Below are 12,811 nucleotides of genomic sequence, written 5' to 3'. Positions count from 1 at the left end.
CGAGATACAAAAAAACTGTTAATAAAGAAGATATCTTCCATGCTGGTTTTGTTTGTGACAAAGGGCACCTTTTTTCTCTATTTTTAGATTGATTATCTATCTATCTATCTATCTATCTATCTATCTATCTATCTATCTATCTATCTATCTATCTATCTATCTATCTATCTATCTATCTATCTATCTATCTATCTATCATCTATCTACCTGTGGGGGGGATAGAATGTAGGAGAATAGAGATAGAGCAGAAGGCAATCTCACCCCTGATGAGTTGCAGCTGTGCTAATTACCAAAGATCAGGAACAGGCCTGTCCTTAATTGGCCACAGCTGTATCCAATAAGGATGAGTGCTATAAAAGGGTGGGTTAGCTGGTCAAGAAGGGTTTGGAGTTGGTTGTGCTGTGAAGAAGGAGGAGTCTGTGCTATGAAGGGCTGCCCATGAGAAATCACTGAGAAGGTATGGAAGTTTTACAATAAGATAATATTTATCTCTCTGTTAAATATTTACTTTATTTGAAGTGGCTGTTTCTCTTGGTTGACTACAGTTGACAGCAGGATAACTAGTCCAGATGTAGATAGACATCTATACTGTAGATGTCTCTTTATATTTTTTTTGTAAATAATTCAAATGAAATTACACAAGAGAAAGTAATATTATTCACTGTTCAAACATTATGCTGCTTTTTTACTCTGTTCTGGAAGTTTTTACCAACTTTGCCAGCAATCTTTCAAAGGGCAACAAGAAAGCAGTTAAGTTTGTAGACGAGATAGAACAAAATTCTAAAAAAGATGGAACTGTACTGTAAATTACCACAAAACAATGTCTTAGGGGTTTTTTTTAAGGTGGTAGTTTTTTTGGGTTTGTGAGTTTTTAAAGTTGGTTTTCCAAATACAGAGAATAATTGAACTAACCAAAAATTTTAAAAATGGTAGTTTTTATTTATGGTATGCTGAAGGTTAAATGTATTCAATATGTAGCATAAACTTTCAAAAACTAAGAGTGCAGTGTGAGAGAACTGAAGCTCAATGCAGTGATGTCTGTGTTCTCAATGATGTATAAAACTTTTGACCTTTACTCATTAGGTGCTTAAGCAAAACTGCTTTCTTAAAGCAGCTCCAAGGAGAGGAGTATTATTCATAACCTGCAGATCTTATGAAAGGTTTATGGTTTGTTACTATGAGATTTAACATTGTTAGATATGTGTGGACAGAGCTATTCAAGGTAATCATACTGATCTCTGCAGTACTGACTGTATTTTGTGCATGCGCTGAAGATACAAAGGAATAAAAATTCCCCACTGAAAAAGTTTGCAGTCTCTCTTGAGCATAAACAGCAAAAACAAAAAAAGAAAAATGCATGGACCATGACCTCCCAAAAAAGCCCTCGTTTGCCTTTGGTGACTCTGTTTTAGAATACAGATTTTATTTGCTAATAATTCTCTCTCTTTACTTACGTAGCTGATTATTTGCAGTTATTTACAGTAACTGCTAGTAATGGTTTACAGAATTTTTAATTACGGAGTCACATTTGCAAAATGGGTTCTATTTGCATCAGTATTATTACATTACATTAAATGCTGGCATGAGTAAGTAAATTTCTGTTAGATGAGAAACCTAATTTATAACCAACATGACTCCACTTGGGTTATGACCTCTAGTAAAGAACTACCAGCTCAGGATATGACTTCACAGAACAGCTCTAGGTGTTGAAGATATGTGGATTAAAGACCTGTACATCAAACAGACATGTCCAGAAATACTGTCTTTAGTAATCTGATTATTTAAACCAAGAAATGTTCCTGTGCTCAGAAGGGAAAGAGATACAATGATTTTCATTTTTTAAAGAAAGGTATCATCTTTGTGGAAAATGATGATCCAAGTTGATTAATAACAACTGCAGCACTTTCTCACAATCAAAAGCAAGCCTCTTGAAACATTAATGGGATGAGTTCAAAGTCACAGAAACTAATAATTTGTGTACTTTCAGCACTTAGTGAACTCATCTTTCTTGTGTAGCTCTTCCAGTATCGGAGAGATCCACATGTAATGCACCATATCTCTTGTAACTTCTGAATTAACAGTCTAATTGCACTTGGCATTCAATTCCACTCTGTGCCAGGCAGTGAAAAAAGTGAGAAAAGAGACAGTTTGTCTCCAGATAGGATTGAACTCTCCTCTTTAAGTTTCTACAGTGTAGATGGCAGTGTATGAGATGGATGTCTAGGCTTCCAAGAAATGCAGAGGAGAGTGAATCAAAAATAGTTAATGCAATCTGGAGAGTAATTTCTCTCCAGAATTAGATAGGCAGGTATAGAGTCAGTTGTATGAACACATTATGCAATGTTCTACCATATGTAAGATTTTTCAAGGATATTGAACTAAATGAGGTTGGACTAGATTTCCAGATGTCCCTTCCAACCCTAAAAATTCTGTGAATCTGTGATTCTGTGTTGCTCCAGCACAATATTGAAAAACATGGTATTGGATCTGCAGAAAACTTGTCCTCTTCTGAACTAGCAGCTGGAGGAAAAGTGGGACACAGTAAATCTGTCTTTTCAGTGTAAAAATAAAAATATAATTTAAACCAGTAGTTTAATAGATAAGAAGATACCCAGAAGTAAGTATTATTGATTGGTTTTTTTTCTCTATACATTTGTTGGCCTACTGAAGAAAAAATGGAGGGAAGATGTTAAAGAATTTGAAGAAAGTAATTTAATTCTCTTTAAAGAGTGTGGATGATCTTGTTGCATGGTAAGACTTTGAGCACAAATTGGGGAATGAGGGTGGTCATTAGTTGCAGTAAACTAGCAAGTCTTGAGGAATTTGTGTAAATACATAAATACTTTGGGTTTTTTATAGCCTGAGGCAAAGCAATGATCTTCAAGTTTAATTTGAAATTTAGATTCTTCTGAGAAGGCTTCAATATCCCATCCATCCATTTCAAATAATAAACAACTGATTCACTTCAGTAGTCTGATTAGATCTACAGATACTATGAACAAGTAATCCAGGTCTTTTCTATAGATACATAAAATAAAACCTTTTATTTTCCTTTTGCTTTGGTATAATCCCTTGATTTAAAATATTTGTTCATTCCTTTCTTGAGGCATTATCCACAGGAACAAGTAATTTTGAGGGGCATCAACTCATGCCAAGAACAATTAAGAAAGGATTTGAGGCAAGTAAAACTAAAGAAATCCTAGATCTATGGCAAATGAAGTTTTGACAAAAAGATTGAGAGAAGGGTTTGAAGAATGTTACCTATTAGGCAGTAACAGCAACTTAACCCTGTATGTACTGCATATGTTAGCCATATATTCACAGAGGAGGGCAAAGTTAAGCCCTTTTAGACTGATAATATTTTTCATTATATACATTTACTGGTTTCAAAATACTGATAAAAGAAAAAAGGTACATTAAAGAGCTTTGTGGACAAGCAGCAAAAAAACCCCAAACAATCTTTGTAAAATACTGTTCAGATATGTTGTACTGCTTCTCCCCCACAAAAGATTTCTATCGTGTTAGTGACGAAACATGCTTCTTTCTTATGCATCTTGTTTTGATTGAGATTTAAGACACATTTTTACCACATATTAAATTATTCAAATGTGTAATTATTCTTGTTCATATAGAGCAATTTATTTGACGTCAATACACCAATTTTCTCTTGCTGTTATTTTGGTGGTTTTTTTTCAACTGTCATCAAAAGATCAATCTGTTAGTAACACTGTGGGCAAATGTAATCCATTTAAAAAATAATTTTCCATCTATAATACCGAAGAACAATCATACAAAAATTGTATTTTGAGTTAAAAAGTTAATTTATCAAGCTACAGTCATTCTATTGTGAGAACTTTGGCACATAAAGTGTTTCAAATTGCATTCTGAATTTCATATCTTTAGGACCCAAATCTTCTAGGCCACATTTTAACAGCAATACAAAAGTAGTGGTTCTTTAAGGGAAAAGATTCAGGTCCATCAGGGACACATTGCTGGGAGGAAGAGATACTGGGGGAGGTGGAATATGACAGCTCTCAACTGTCCTTACATCTTCTCAGATTTTGGAGCCAAATTATGCTTGTTCACAACTTGAAGCTCTACTTTGTTTCCTGCAGCAGACATCCCAAAGGGACTGATCTGGCAGCCAGAACAAGAGATGTCTGATACTCGGGGACTGTGATACACAACAATATTTCCCAGATCCATAGCCTAGAGAGGAACCTGCATGTAAACGCAATCAAAGCTTGGTTGTTTCAACCTATTGAATCCACTTTGCCGTTCAATTAACTTTAAAAGGAAAAGATGAGGGTATAACTCAATAGAAGAAATTAATCGAGTTCTGGTGTATTAACTTTGGCCTCCCTTGTGGCTAAAGCATAGAAATGTGGAAAGAAAAGTTATATGCCCTGATGACTGAATGTAAGCTATCTTTAAACTTTTAAATTAAATTCTTATAGCCAAAATTTTAAAGTAAATTTAGATTATGAACAGAATTTTCATAGTTAAGGAAAAGAATTCCATAAAAAATCAAGGCTAAACTGAAATAAGCAAAATGCAGTAGTCTAATTCTTATTTATACTAGGCAGTTTTATACTACTCTACTATTGCAGGGAGGTTTGGAAATACTTGAAAAAGTAATTTATGCTGACTTTAATGCCCATTTATACTGCCAGAACAATGATAACTGAGTCACTGAACTTCTGAGAGTCACAGCAGTCAACCTTCATAAAAAAATTCTAAGAGTGCACTTACTCATTATAAGTGTCTAAAAATATTATTCATCTGTGAACACTAAAAAAAAAAATTACTCTCAGCAAATCAAGAAGGAAAAGCTGTCACGTGAGCCGGGCATCCAATTCCATTGCTCTGGAATTTTCAAATTATAAAGCTTTAACTAACTTTACTGGGACCAGAAATAGACTTCTGCAGAGTAAACTTCCCTTTAACAGAGAATACAGACAAATTGGAATTAACTTTACCATCTGTGGGTGGTAAAGTATTTGAACAAAATTTCAATGATCATTTAAAAATGGCAAATGTTGAAGCAAATAAGATTCAGATCAAGTGAGCAATCAAATCTCTGTTGATATAAACTATTGTTATTCATTATAAATGGCTATTTCAGCTCTTCAAAGGAGTTTTTTCAGAAGGAAACATAATTAAAATCATTATGACTAGCAGCAAAAGTTTACATATTTCTCTGATCCAAACTTTTGATGCATATCTAGCTTGCAAAAGTAAAAAGAGCTAAGTAATTCTTTTGATGACAGAATTTCTAAAACAAAAGGCCAAATCCGAAAGTTACAAGATTCCAATATTTTACAAACAGTGATATCTTTTTTTTTCATAGATATCCTTCTTGAATTTATCCCTTTCTTTCACCTAATTTACTCCCTATTCAAAAAAGAAAAAATGTTCATTTCTAAGGATATTTCTAGTGGCAAAAATATATTAAGTCTCATATAATGCAGCTGGAGAACTGAAAAGTATTCAATTTATAAATGTCATTCTGCAGTAGACCACTTGTTGAAATTGGGAACACTTTGTAAAAAGCCATCCACATTTAAGAGGCAAAGATTCATCATGTAATGATTAAATCCCTGATAGTCATTAAAGTTAAGGAGCCTTCTGAAGAGCAGCTTCAGATAAAGACTTGCAGAGAATAAAGTAAAGATTATCACAGACAGACAAACACATGGTATATGTGACATCAGTTCCAAAGGACTTACTCCTTTATTCTGCAAACTAATTCCAGACATAGTCAGCTAATGAGCAATAGCTCATGATATAACTGAGATAGTGAAGAAAAGCAAAGAAGAAAGAGGTTTTTCTTAGATATTAATGCCAATTCACAATTCTAAGACATTTTCAGCTCACACACTGCAAGCTGAAATTTAGACTATAATCCTACAACTGGGACAACGTGACAGATCAATTGGGATGTGCAATTTACATTTCTACAATTTCAAGTATCTTTAAATGTACACGTTAGGTCTAGTGTTAGCCTTTTGTCTTGGTGATCCTGAGACATACCAGGTGGTTTCTAAAACAGTGGCAAACAATCTGGTCTTCATATGTGAAATACAGTAAATTCTCTTGTGTTGTTTGATGTGTTTCTTTGCGCTATTCTATTTACTAGACATAGCAAGAGCCTCTTCCTTCTGCTGATCCCTCTGGAAGAAATACCACACATGGGCTGTTTATTAAAGAGCACCGGAGTACACTTTCTAGACACATATCTCAGAGTCACAGAAGCCAATTTTATATGCCTTCACAAATTCTGCATTCCTTCCAGACCATCTGCTTAACAGATAATAGAAACTTCTGACACATATTGAATGAAGTGTCATTCAGGTTTAAGGGAAAAGAGACTTCCTGAATTAATGATTAACAAATGATGGCATTAACTGGTTGATAAATCTTTCAGAAACTCCTTATATATATAACATGATGAGGAGAATGCCTCTTCCTGCCTGACTTTAGAGTGCTTTGCTGAAGAATTTCTTTAAAGAAGTGAAATTGAGAAGATAAGGGTCAAAGATTACAGACTTCAAGCATCAGTGGGTGTGCAAGAATAGACTAAGAAAGAAGACATTTCTACGCTATATTAAATGTTAAAACCCAAATTTTGTGTGCCAAGAGAGTGCACCATTCATTTCTCAGTCATCTGCACATAAAACACCCATGAAAATCAAGGAACAGGATTTTCAGTTCTTTAATCTCCAAACTCAAACACACTGTGCACAGCTAAAGTTCCTCCTAGATAAAACATTGGAAGCAAAAATCAGTGTGCAAAAAGTGGTCTGTACCAAAACACATTGAAAATGTGATACATTAAATATGTGCTAGGTTTTATGAGTATCTTCAAGCCTGTAAGCAGGTAAAACCTTTTTAATTTAAAGTAATCAGTTTTTTGCAAAGAAAATTGTAGCTGACCTGAAATGCAGTGTCACCTTCTCATACAAACCACAAAACTGAAAAGGCCATCTCTCTTAAATTGTACTGGTGATTACTGTCATTATTGTACATTCCAGCGACTTTTTCCAAAACAAAATTTTTCATGTGTTTATTTTCTCAATTTCTTTCCTGTTCGTTTTCACCACAACTACTTGTGCACTATTCTAAAGGCATATCAAGAAAATGCACTGATAACATAAGAACTCTATTTTAGCAGTATATTTATATTTAATTTTGGTCTGCTTTAAGCTAATTCTAGTCAACGAAGTGGAAAAGGGGTAGTGGTGCAGTGCAGGGTGATAGTGGGGGGAGTTGAAATATTCCTGAAAATAGCTTCTTAGCCATGGAATAAATCAGTATGTAAAATGTTGTGCCTCTTCCCTGCTTGAATAGACAGTGGATAGGAGCAAGGCCTAATTTAGCATCAATTTGTATCACATGAGACACTAGGTAGAATCATAAAGTAGTCTTTGCTATTCACTGGACATCATTAACAATCTCTGAAGTTGGGGAGAATTTCCGTTCAGTATCCTGCCTAAGTCTGCAAATTTATTATTTCAGTGCTGTGCCCTGTCATAAGCCCTGCCCTCCAGGTTGAATTTGATCAACAGCTCAATAGATATTTTGAACTATCATCAACCATTACCTAAAAGTTTAGTCATGCAAATAAATGTATGCCACTGTGTTGTACCTACATTTGTTCTTCAGCTATTTCAGTGGTTCTATTTTTAAGTACTGAGAATTCAAATAAATTTCCTCTAAAATCTCTTTAGAACAGTCATATATCATGTGCTGTAGTCTCTATGCAATGAGGGTCAAAATAAATCTGTTAGGCAACATTTTGGATGCAGTCTTATATTAATAAAAAAAGTCAAAATTACCCCTTGGGAGACATAGCCAGAAAGATTTGATAAAAATTTATCTATCTTTAGTGAAACACAATTTCTCTGAAAAGTAAAAAGATGATAAATGAAAGAAAAAGTTGAATGGAGAGATTGAAAAAGAGCAAGAGAAAAATGTGGTGAGCAGGATGTAACATTGCAGTGGAAATAAACTTCTTAATTATGTACTGACAGCTCTTCCCATTTTTACCATGCCTGAAATACCTTACATCAACTAATAAGGACTGAGGTGTGGTTAAATGTTAGAGTTCTAAGTGTAATATTATCTTTGGAAAATGACAAATTATTGTAAAGCTAAATTGATAAATTTGCTTTTTCTAGGAAGATTTAGTCATTCCTACATTAAAATGTGTTCTCAGATGTATATATTGCATTTTACCCTCTTCTGACAAGCATGAGTTCTCTTGCGGTTTTAATCTACCTTTCTTCTAAAAATTCTACTCATGCCAAGCTACTTCAGGGCACCAAAAGCAGTACTGGTTTGCAGTCAATGTCTGGTAAGTGGAAAGGAATTATCTCAAGTGCAAGGCAAAACTTAACTAAAAATCTGCTGAACTATGTTTTAAAAGTACTTTTTAAAAAATTGCAATATCAACCACTTATTGAAGAGATATGAACAAAGCTAGAAAAAATTATTGAAAATGTTTCATTTGAAAGACAGTGATAGTAAGAATGGAAAGGGAAACTGAAGGAAGTAGGTCTGTTTGAGAAGCCCAAATATTTGAGATGCCCAAATTATTCTTTACCATGAAAGAAAACTTAAATAAAAATTAAGATAAACCACTGTTTTCCAAGGAGGTGGTGTTTATTGTATAAAGCTTTGGTTACTACAATCTTGTGGAATCACCAGACTGTTGATTGTTTTCATTGTCAGACAAAGATGCAAAAAAATATGCACTGTTTATCATCATTGAAGCTCCTGAAAATGTTCTTCACTGAGCTTGACTGATATCGTACTCCATGCACTAGATAGAATAGAGATATGAGAGATTTAGCTGTCAAATTAAAGAGCATAAAAAATAAACTCACAGTAAAAGGACTAGCAACAGGCAAGTTTTTCTTACAGAAATTCATACATCAATTAGAAATATTTGATTAAAAATTAAAAATAAAAGAAGAATTTTGATGCTTCAGTAGGTCACATCCACCACTAGCAGGATAGTGTTTCTACTGTTTGATACAAAAAATAATAAAATAATCTCATAAATAAGTAAATACAGTGTGCATTGTCATTTATAGATTAAATGATACATCCAAATAAGAATATGAAAAAGGATCATTTTAGTCAAGCAGTTGTCACTTGCCAAAAGTACAAACAAAGTAGTAATTTAAAGAAAACCAAATGTGCACCACTGACTAGGAGAAAATATTCTTTTACAAACTTACATAAAATGAAAAAATTAAAAAGAAAGAACAAATTCTAAGTTTCATCAAGTTGCTCAGCCTAAAGAGCAGCACAATGCAGATACCAGATTTTCCAAAGATACTTTAAACTGGGTAGAATCTAAGAATCATGCTAGGATGGACATGTTACAGTGGAGCCTCCTCATGCACATCCAGATATACTTCTCAAAGCTCAGCATGGCATTTAAGTTATATTAAAAAATTTACAAGGGAAGTGGACGTCTCTGCATTCAGAACTGAGCTGAAATGTAATTCTGCAAAGGAAAATGTGGCTTTAAGTGAAGATAACTCACTGTGCTGTATTGATGCCATTTTAAGTCAGCAGATACAGAAAAGAAAGTGTTCTGAAAGAGTATGAGAAGCAGTAACTGATTTTTAGAAGGGGAAACTGAAAAAGTGTGAGAACCCACAGGTGCAAAATACAAAAGACTATGTAAGTATAGTCAATCAGAAAATTCAAAGGAGTACTTTAAAGGCTTTATAAAAATGGGACAAGCCACTATTCAGTTATTTTACTCCAGTCTAAAATCAGAATATCCTCAAAACCCTTTTCACAGTTTATTGCTCAAGTTCTCACAGAAGCTGATGGGTACAGTGCTTAAACTCCTGCTCATAAAACAGTTGCGTGTCATAGAGCACAGGAGACGTGAAAGTATAGATGGGAAAACAGAACACCAGTGCACATATCTATACCTCTGCTACCTCAGCATCCTCACTGGCTTTTTCTGCTAAAATCAGATTTCTTGATAAAGTCCAAAGTCATTCTTTTCCATTTTCTATCTCATCTATCACTGTCTGCTCTTTCATCAGATCTTGGGGGTTTTTTTCTGGTTTATGCTTGGGACTTTTTTAGGGTTTTTGTTTGTTCCATTATTGGTGCAATTTGGTGGTTGTTTGTTTGGGCTTTTTTTGGTTGGTTTGTTTGTTTGTGTGTCTGTCTCTACTGCTTTAAAGGAAATTTGAAACATTTTCTTTATAATTGTATGATTTGCTTTGTTTTCTTAATCCTCTTCCCCATGCTGAAATATTATTTATTTAATTCAGTATGCAAAGAAGCTTTGAATAACATGGATTGCACTGGTGTGGTGGGTTAATAAAGCCACCCAGCCCTTAACCAAATGGGGAGAAAACAAGGTGAAAAACTCATGGGTCAAGATGAAGGCAATTTAATAAAGGCTGCATGTGCTAAAGTAAAGGGAACAAAAAAACCCCTTATTTTTCCTAAGCACCAGGAGGTACTTTCTAGTCACTTCCTGGGAAGTAGGGCCTCAGCATGTTTGGTAGTTGCTTTGGAGGACAGACAATAATAGTTAATGTCAAATGCCTCCCCTCTTCCTTTCTCTTAGCGTTTTGTTGCTGAGCACAATGGCGCATGGTACGGAATATCCCTTTGGTCATTTTGGGTCAGCTGTGTAGGCTGTGTCCCCTCAAAAACTCTTGCCCAGCCCCCACCTACTGGCCTTTGGTCGTGGGATTGGAGAGACAGCCTTGATGCTGTTTGAGCGCTGCTCAGCTTTACCCAAAACATTGGTGTGTTATAAACACCCTTTTAATGACAAAGCACAGCACTACAAAAGCCACTATGGAAAAAGTTAAGTCCATCACAGTCAGATTCAATATAAAATCCAGTTCTTTGTTCACACAACCACTAAGGTTTCATAATAATCACCACCCCTTGAGACAACAGCTGAGACAGAGCAGAAGGAAAATGATATCCATTGCTTAGCTATGGATAAAGTCACCCATGCTACTTTTAGAAAGAAGTTTTGGGAGTGAAAATCAGCATAGTGATTCCTAAGATCAGTTCATTTCCTTTTAAAATATGGATTATTTTTTTAGAAAAACCCTGTTAAGCTTCATGCTGGAGTTTAAGAAACCCCACTGGCCATGCATGTGGGAGCTTGCCATGCACTTAAGGTGCACACTCACCCTAGAGTGATGCTGGTTTTTTGGTGTGTTTTCCACCATTGATTTACATTGAGCTATGCATCATTACTCAAGATGGAACCTCTCTTTCCTTACCATAAAGGTGATTTCTAAGCTTGTATAAAAGTGGTTTTAGTTTCTAATTTTCTATTTTATTCTTCTGCTCAGACTTCTCTGTGCTTCTAAATCTACTTCTGGTTCATAGGCACACTCCTATAACGTCTCTGAGTGATATTTGCACATTTCCAAAAGAGTAGCTGCAGAACCTGTTCAGGCTTGTCATTCCAGGCATTTAGCAAGAGTATTCATGAAAAAGTTCATAGATTTTTGGTATATTTAAACACTTGACAAACCTTATAGAATGTATTTATTTTCTCAGCACTAATCTTTTGACTTAAAGGTGTAGAAACATCACTGTTCTAATAGACTGTTACAGAAAACCCCAACCAAAAAAAAAAAAAAAAACCCAAAAAAAAGACCACACAAAAAGAAAGACGTGGGGTAAGCACATCTATATTCATAGCAAATACCTCTTCCTACTATACTTGATCGCATTTTAGGAACTAACTTAAGCTAATGCTTTACTAGTTTATATTCAGATTAAATCTCTTTAAGTAGGGGCAAAACTGGACATTCATATCCATTTCCTTGTTAAAGGAACCTTTTAAAAGAATTCCAGTACCAATCACTTTAAAATAATTACCTACTATAATTGTCTGCGAATTAAACAATTTATCTGTTTCTTATGACTTATGTAAGCAAATTTCTATTTCAACATTTTTTGCCTTCTGCTGCCTTTCCACCAAGAGGTCTATCATGTACATTTATATCCACTGAGGAAAGACAGATTATCACAGTTCTATTCTCTGCTAGTAAAACTAATGTAGCACTAATTATATAAACTTTAGCTTGTGAAAGACAATTTATGTTGACCATAGTTTTAAAAGAATCATAAAAAAAGATTAAATAATTGATCTGTTAATAAGTGTTAAAAAATGAGAAAGGGAAAATACTAGGCTTTTAAGAAAAAAATAATGAGAGAAAGTTACCTTTCTATGGATTAAGGAAAAAAATTCAATCTGCTGCCGAGTTTTGAATCCTAATTTAAAATGTGGCGTTCTTTGCAAGTTCCTAGCCTTTGACTGAAGTTGCAGTTGCAAGGATGCAGATGACAAGACTGCTGTTCTCTCTCTGGCAAAAAATATATGCAGAAAGGTAAAGCTAATGCCTTACTAAAGTGTGAATCATTGCAGGGCACAGGAAGCAAATCTTAAATAATGCAACCATTTATTTTCGTATTATTATGAATAGTACTAAATCCAATGAAGAACAGTTTTATTGAAGCCTCTTGTGCTAGATCCTGCCTTTAACAGTTTGCTCTTTTTCAGACTAATGCAAACATTATCTTGCAGGCAGGTATAATATTTTTTATTGTACTCAGAAGCAGAAACAAAGAAGCAGAATACTACTGGCAAAGAATTTGCTGTACCACGGAGATTGGTCTGAATTTCAGGTGCTGCTTTAAAGAAAGAAAACAACTTGAAAACATGAGTTAAGTTGAATTTCTGTATTTGGTAAAGTAAATGTGGATCAGAAATAATGTATTAGACCACTTGTGTGTT

At 34.4% G+C, this 12,811-nt stretch overlaps 1 long non-coding RNA gene across 1 annotated transcript; it reads left to right on the top strand.

Moving 5' to 3' along the window:
* The first annotated feature begins 380 nt into the window (after nt 1-380).
* Nucleotides 381-8,576, top strand: LOC135278300 (uncharacterized). The gene is made up of 3 exons (XR_010345825.1): nt 381-457; nt 2,671-2,751; nt 6,140-8,576. It is a non-coding gene; the product is annotated as an uncharacterized LOC135278300 (long non-coding RNA).
* Nucleotides 8,577-12,811: the final 4,235 nt, after the last annotated feature.

Source organism: Passer domesticus, chromosome 1 (genome assembly GCF_036417665.1).
Source record: "Passer domesticus isolate bPasDom1 chromosome 1, bPasDom1.hap1, whole genome shotgun sequence".
NCBI classification, from domain to species: Eukaryota; Metazoa; Chordata; class Aves; order Passeriformes; family Passeridae; genus Passer; species Passer domesticus.
The sequence above is the reverse complement of the archived record's forward strand: the minus strand, read 5'-3'. Positions and strand labels throughout refer to the sequence as shown.